This window comes from Lygodium microphyllum, chromosome 1 (genome assembly GCF_053477565.2).
Source record: "Lygodium microphyllum isolate KBCC chromosome 1, Lygodium_microphyllum_v1.1.10, whole genome shotgun sequence".
In the NCBI taxonomy this organism is placed as follows: domain Eukaryota; kingdom Viridiplantae; phylum Streptophyta; class Polypodiopsida; order Schizaeales; family Lygodiaceae; genus Lygodium; species Lygodium microphyllum.
The window spans coordinates 31986923-31995197 of record NC_141135.1 but is presented as its reverse complement, the minus strand read 5'-3'; positions in this window follow the sequence as shown (position 1 = coordinate 31995197).

Sequence of the window (8275 nt, the reverse complement as noted above, 5' to 3'; positions counted from 1 at the left end):
CACACTCATTCCCTCACTCACTCACACTCCCTCCCTTACGCACTTACAAGCAAGCAAGAGAAGAGAGGAAGGGAAGAAGAAGAGTCCACTTTGCCACACACCAAAGAATGAGCTCTCATTCACTTTTTGAACTTTTATATACAAAACCCTAAATCCTTTTTGGGCGGTCATCCCCTTATCCCCTTTTTCTTACATGGTCGACCCTTTTTCCCATTGTCCTCCATTCTTTCTAGCTTAGTCCTATCGCCCATTCATCGTTACAAATTGCACAGGAGGGAGCCTCGCGCTCTTTTACAGAGGTTTTGGTTGTGCCTTTATATTTAAAGGTATGTCTTCTTGCTTTTGGCTTCTTGTGGCTTCCATGGTTGTGTCTTGTACTCTTGGTGGGCCCACTCTCTTGTAGGGAGCATTTTCTTTTTTTTCGCCTTGTGCTTTTCCTCTTGATGCCTTGTTTTCTGCTTCCTTCACTTTGCAGTAAACAAATACCTTAAGCACCCAACTCCTAGTTCCACTAGCAAGGACACCATGCACTACACACAGTGAGATAGACACACCCCCAAGTAGTTCCCTTTCTTTTCCTTTTCACGTACATTTTAATATAACCCATGACCAACCACTGACCTCAAAGGCCCTCGTCACCCACTCAATCTCTTCTCGACCTCCACAACCTCACATCCATTTTGGTATGCTTTTTCTCCATGGCCAATCTCCCCAAAGCCCCATCATCGACCCACATGGCAAACCTTCAAACACCTGAACCCTCACCAACAAGTACCATGGGACTAACACTCGGCTAGGAGGGGAGTAATCTTAACCTCGATGCAAAGAAAGCAAAATAAAATCAAAAGACGTAGGGCAAAGCAAAAAAAAGTGACCCAATGAAAAAATATGATAAAAAAGGCCAAAAGTGTAGAAGCAACTTTAAAAGTCCTATGCGAGTGTAAAAAGGGAAAGGTGCATTTTAAATATAAAAGCGCACCCTAAATTTTTGTAAAAGAATGCCAGGCTCCCTCCTATGCAATTTGTAAATGTAGATGAGTATGGGTAAAGAAACAATGTAAATAGGAAAGGAATAGAAAAAGAGGACCTAGGCTAAAATGGCCGATCATGTAAAAAAGGGATGGGCGCCCAAGGAGGAGGTAGGGCATGTATCAAAGGCAAATAAGTGAATGAAAAAGTTCATTTTTATGTGTGGCCAAAACTAGCTCTCTTCTTCTTGTTCTTGCTTGTGCTTATGCTCGAGAGAGGGAGTGTGAGGGAGTGAGGGAGTGAGTGTGTGAGGATGAGGGACCATGGTGGAGAAGCTCTCAATCTTCTCCTCTCTTCTTCTTCTCTTTTCTTCTCTTATCTTGTCTTGTCTTGTGCACGGCAATGGATCTTGGAGCTTGGAGCTTGAGGATCAAGTTTGCTTGAGCTTGCACCTTGGATCGTGGAACTACCGAAGAGCTTGTGGGATGAGGCAACTCAATCAGACATGAAAGTAAGCTCACTATACTCGTAGGTGTGAGAATGTGCATGACTATGTGAGAGGTAGCCATTGCACTTGGCATGAAACACTCGAAACAATAAGCAGTCCATGGGTCTTGGCGGTTGAGCATGAGCTCCCACAGAAGCACATTAAGGTGTGTTACCACTTTATTAGAGAAGTCATTGAGGACAAGAACATTAAGCTTGTCGAGATCTCAATTAACCAAAATCCTATAAGTCTGCTCACTAAAAGCCTCTTAGCGAAGCATTTTTCCTTCCTTAGGAAGTTGATGGGCATTAGATGAGATGATGTCTTTCCTCATCCTATTGTACTTATATACATTTGTACTTTGTCACTTTTTCCTTATTCTTTCCTTACTAGGGGTATATTCGCCTTTAAATGGAAGGTTGTTTAGGGGAAAGGTGCGTATACCAAGCCACACGTATATTAGTTACACTAACAATACCCGCACCCAGTATTATTTATCTACATACTTGTACACTGCAAGTGGCAGGCGCCCATCACTACTGTCACTTTGTTCTTTATTTTTATAGAGACAAGTTAGGACATGGCAGAGACAAGATGGGTGGGTGGTCAAGACAGAAGATGGGGGGAGATGAGTAGGGAATGGGGAAAGGTCAAGGACGAGGCAGGATAGAAGGAGCAAGGTCGAGGGCAGGGTGTTGCAAGTTAGGGCAGGGCAAGGATAGGGCAGGTAGGTACAAATAGCAAGGCAAGGAGAGGGTAGAGGTGGGGACCAGGGCAAGGGTAGGGCACACAGAGAGAGAGAGAGAGAGAGAGAGAGAGAGAGAGAGAGAGAGAGAGAGAGAGAGAGAGAGAGAGAGAGAGAGAGAGAGAGAGAGAGAGAGAGAGAGAGAGAGGCAGTGGTGGTGGTGGTGGTAGTAAGGAATGGAACAAGCAAACTATGTGGAACAAAAGTAAGGGGATTGCCAAAAAAAATAATCGCTTCAAAGGTCACTCAAAAAGCCTGCTCCTTACCCTTCCCCGGAATCCAAACTAGCCTTATGTATTTAAGGTTTCAACCAAGTATCCAAGCAGTGGAATAGACTTAATGAATAGAATATGACATGTTAGGAACCTCCATGATATGTAGGTGTATTTCAATTATGTGTACAAGGTTCGTGGTTGGCTAACTATATCCACTCATGTGTATGATACATACATTCAAGGGCTTCTCGCAATTGCAACATATGAATTCTAGGTTGAGAATGATTCTACTTAAATATCATTCTAAAGGATGGCCAATGCTATGGTGAAAAAGAGAGGCTTCCAAAGCTTGATATTTGAGGGCTTATGGTTGTAGAGGCACAAGCTAATTGAAGCACTATTCATACAATTTACTTTTGAGGGGTAAAGAACACAGTGCCAAAGAAAGAGAGAAGTTGTGTGTTCCATTAGGAACAAAGCATGGTCGTGCATGCAAGGTGATATATCAAACATTCTTCGCAAAAAGATTGTAAAAACATGTATTGAAAATGAAAAAATGCATTATCTCATAATGCAATCGCCATTATGCAAGCACAAGCTTAGTGAAAGGGATGCGGGAGATGCGGGAGAGAAGAGCACACACAATGTAGGTGTTGTCAACAATGTTATGATAGCCTTATTGCACTTTCATATATATATATGAATAAAGAATATGGGCAATCACTATACATGGGCAGGCCCAAGGGCCTTTTACCCCAACAACCTCCCATTAAAAGGCCAATGGGCCAGGGAGTGAAAAAAAAAACAAAAAAAAGAGACAATGTGAGGAATCATGACATCTCACCCAACACCCAATCGGAAAGCGAGATGTGCAATAAGTGTCAAGAATCTCCGAGTCCAAGACATCCAGCAGGCAAGTGATCCCGCAACTCCATACAATGGAGCAATCCAGCACAACTCATGAGTGCAAGGTTGTACATCATCATCATCAGAGTAGCGCATAGCATCAGCATGGCGCATACAAGACAGCGGAGAGCATCCAAACTCTCCAGAGTCAATCACTGAAAGAGGGCCAGCATCCTGGACACAAGTCAGACGGGGTCTCAAGACAGTATGCGGCCTCAGCGAAGCGGAAGACTGACATACGTCTGTAGAATCAGCCATAAAGTGTACTAAGCGCATCAAGAGGCCTAAGAGGTGTCTACGTCTCATAAAAGACAACATGACGACTCCGTAGAACCTACAGGGCATCTAAATCCCAAAACCTGTAAGCTGTAAAGTCACCATCTCCATAACCAAGGAGTATGCATCTGCATGACATAGGCTCATGTGACATACTAACAGATGCCTGGCAGCCAAACATCCTCAAGTGATCATAGGAGGGTCTCATGCCACTCCATGCCTCATGCGGAGTAATAGCATCCAAAGAGAAACACGACATTCGATTAACCAAGTAGACTGCCGTCATAAGGGCCTCAGTCCAAAAGCCATAAGACAACCTAGCTGTGGTAAGCATAGAAGCAACCTTTGCCTGTAAAGTCAGGCACATGCCATGAGCAATCCCATAATACTGTGGGCATAAGAAATCGATGCCATATTGCTGACAAGAGATCCGTAAGCTAGGAGAGATAGCATAACTCTCATAATCCATCTGCAAGCATCTAGGCCTCCTACCATCAGAATCCATAAACCTGTCAAGCATAGTAACAGCATCCTCAATCTGTACCAAAGGGTAAGCCCAAACACGATGGGTAGCATGATCCATAAAGGTCACAAAATATGACGCTCCACCAAGTGACTAGGAAGGCATAGGTCCATATACTGCAACATGGACTAGATCTAGAGGAGTATGCCTCACACGATCACCATAAGCCAAAGAGGCTTTGTATAGACCATGAGTACAGTGAGGGCAAGTAGCATGGGGAAGAGCAGGCAATAAGCTCATATCACATAAAGCATCCAGCTCAATGTGTCGTACATGGCCTAGGCGACAATGCCATAACAATGCATATGGTATCTGTGAAACTGCAACCATAGAATCTCCCACATGAGATACATGCACTACATAATCACTGCCATATCTAGAACCTCTGGCCAATACCAAGCAACCACAACGGATTTTCCATGAAGTATCCCCAAGAGAGACATAATATCTTGCACCATGCAACTGACTGACAAAGATCAGGCTCTTACGAGCATAGGTATATGCAAGACATCACCGATCATAAGAGAAGACCCATTTGGCAAAGCCAAGTGTATATCTCGTGTACCAATAACATGACAATCATGCTCAAGGCCCAAAGAAATATATCCGTCAACCTCCCTGTAAGAAGAGAACCAAGCTCTATGCGGAGTAACTCTCATTAGAGAGAACATGCTCATCAAGAGGACTGTCTACATGACTAGAAGAGCTGGAAGTCGTCATAGCATACTGCAAAGGGGACTCATCCAAACCAGGAGGGGAGAATACAAAGGCATCAACCACGGATGCAAAAGCTCCCACACGGACAAGCCTAGCAGACAAAAGCATGACATATCCAACCACTGTAGCTCACAGCCATAAAAGCATAAGCATGCCTCAGAGCCATAAATGCATAAGCATCCCCGAAACATAGGAGTATACATAACTTTGCAGTGTCCTCTTACCTTGTCTGAATCAGGTTCCAAATGCCCAAGATATAACAAAAAGAGCGATTTTTGAGTCATTTTTGCAAACAGACGCAAATAAAACGTGAGCATACTGCTGTACTTAAGGGGCCAAATCAAGGTGGATAGGGGATAAGCAAGAGCCCAATGAAGGCCTACAATAGGCCTACACAGGCATAGGACAAGTCCAAGCAAGAGGTGAAGAGAACAAGCTTCAATGATGGAAGCTATGGCTGCCTCTTCATGAAACCCTGTTGTTCATGTCAAAGAATGGCTGAGAACTGAGTGAGAAGTAAGCTCTCATACCTCGTGTAGATATCGGGGAAGGCCAGGAAGCACTCGCGAAGGACCTACTCTGATACAAGTTAAAAGGGATGCAAGAGACGCGGGAGAGAATAGCATACACAATGTAGGTGCTATCAACAACGTTATGACAGCCTTATTGTACTTTCACATATATATATATGAATAAAGAATATGGGTGGTCACTGTACACGGGCAGGCCCAAGGGCCTTTTAACCCAACACTTAGAATGTTCTAGACCATAAGGCATGCAATTTACAATGGAATCCTTGTGTTTGGTATTTTTGTGCCACATACAAACCTTGTTGAGGCAAAGCATGCTAGCATGAGGGCTTCTATTGGATACAAAGAGCATCTAACTTTGTTTGAAGCATCAGGCCTGTCCCTAGCATTGTTGCAAAGCATAAGGTATAATGCGTACTCAAAACAAAATAGGTATGGCACTAGTCCCCATATGCAAGACATAGCAAACAAATTTTATGATCAACGTGCTTCTTCTACCTCTAGCAAGTGGCTGGTATATTTAGCCTATACTTCAATGGAGGAAATGGGTGTGGGCTCCCCCTAAGATATAGGAGACAACTATAAGATCGCACAATTTCTACAAATTGCATTCAGAGGAATTGCATCCCTCAATCATTTTGGATGAGGACAATCACAAGCAAGAGTATATTATTATGACAATTAGTAAGCATATATTGTGTACCATGCTTCATCACACACAAGTAAAGAGCTCACCGTTAAGGAGACAAAGTGCCAAAAATTGAGTGTATGCAATTCATAAAACATATCCAAATAGAAAAATGACATGTTTTGGCGAATCGATCGGTCAAACTAGACAGTGTTGATAATATATAGTGATAATGTGAATGGTGGTCATGGCATGCCTACACCTTACTTTTGGGGTCAATGGAAGTACCCTAGTGGTGCCATTAAAGAGTTTATTTGGTTTTGCAATACCTGGAATACACACTTGTGAGTGGTTAACAAGCATCACGTTAGGAAACCACCAAGCTCAAAGCCAAAGGTGTGGCCAATGGGCTGAGGGCACAAGTTTGCTTCTATTAAAGATAACAATGCTTCAAAGCAACTGATTGATCTTGCAAAATGCTAGTCTTTCTACCCATCAAGCTCTATCTGCATCTATTTTTGCAAGTGTTCCTAGTGGATATTGACCTAAATACCAAGATGGTAAGCTAGTTAAATGAATAGTAACAAATAAATTCATGGAAATTTTCAAATGGACAAAACTCCGAATGCAAATATTATTCGTAAGGCCATTGTGTTGTTCAATGAGTCACATGTGTTCTATGTTAGCACAAAGGAAGCATAGCTCTAGGTGTTAATTACTCTGTATCAATCGTCGAGTTTCCTCATTGCACATTCAATGATTTTCAAGAAAGATAAAAAGCATCAAGTTTATGTTCCCTATAACACTTGGACCCCTTGTCATATAAGCTCATTCATTAGTTTGCTTTGATAAGGGTTGTGGACTATTTCAAAATTTGTGAGGACAAAGGATCAATATGCCTTCTCAAAGAGACAATTGGTGCAACAATGATACTTATATCTAGTAATGCATTTGTTAGTACAAAAGGCTTCAATGCTTTTAACTGCTTGCAAAGATATACAATGATGCAACACCAAACTTGCTCAATTAGATATGCAATGCTATGAAGTTGTCAAGATGATTTTCCTCCTTGATATCTACTACATTCTGGTGTGCAAACATTTTGAAGATCAAATCTAGAGGCATGCTTTGCATTCATCCTTGTGTTAATTTTGACAATCGACTCTTAAAAGCATGTATTTTGTTCGTAAAGTTTTAATTCTAGCGTCCTTAAACTTGGCACTCTTTCCTTGAAACTAACCTTATATAGTCATTAAGACAACATGTATATGTCACTCCAACTATGGGAGTGAATACCATGTTGTGCTAATGGACAGACTTAGAGGTCCTACTAGAGGTAGTACTTTAGAGGCGTGTACGCTCATGATGTGTTATCCTTGCATTATTTTGACAATCAACCCTTAAAGCATGCTTGGCACTTTGCTACATGTTAGTTGGTTTTTATTGAGTGCTCAAAATGCTTACTCGAAAAAAGGGATTCCTCCAAAAGTGAGACTCGTTGGTTTATACAATGGCAACCACATGTCCAAAAAGCGACTTTTTGGCATTTGACATATTGATTTGACAAGCCACCACGCCGGACAATGTCCACTCCCATGGTTGCTTATTGTGGTTGTGAACGCGACTGGTTGCAAACCCAAAAGCCATGGGAACCTGTGAATTTAATGAGTTCCCAACCTGGTTGCTAATCAAGGCTTGGTGGGCACAGAACCCTAGCTTCTCTGCCAGACGGCGCAAGATCTCAACTCTTGCATAATAGCGCAGGACATGCTTTCTGACCATTTCACTTTCTTGGCATCCAATCACGTCCTGCCATGTCTACCAGACACTTGGTGACTTTCCCATGAAGTAGAGGCCTGCAAGAGAGAGACCTAGAATCTTCTGCTAAAATCTAGCAGGGAGGATGCCATAGGCACTTTGAGAACCTTCTTGCCCTCAACAAGCCTTACTCTTCCACCTCGTTATGTTGAAGCAGGTGTCAGCTGAGCTGCTGCTCAATCCTAACCATATCCATAGAACCCCAACAAGTACCCTAGCAACTGTCGATCTCCATTTATCATTGCACCTCCATGCCTTTCCCATTGCCCTCTGGTGGCTCTTGCAGCTCAGGACGCCGCCTGGTAGAGGGGCTACCTACATGTAGCCAATGGATTAGCCAGGTGGATGAATTGATAGGAGCACCAATGGCCCTGCCACCTAGCAACGTCTAAATTAGGAGGAAGTAATTGATTTAATTCTGCTAATCAACCAAAGATTATTTATGCTTGGGTCTCACATTG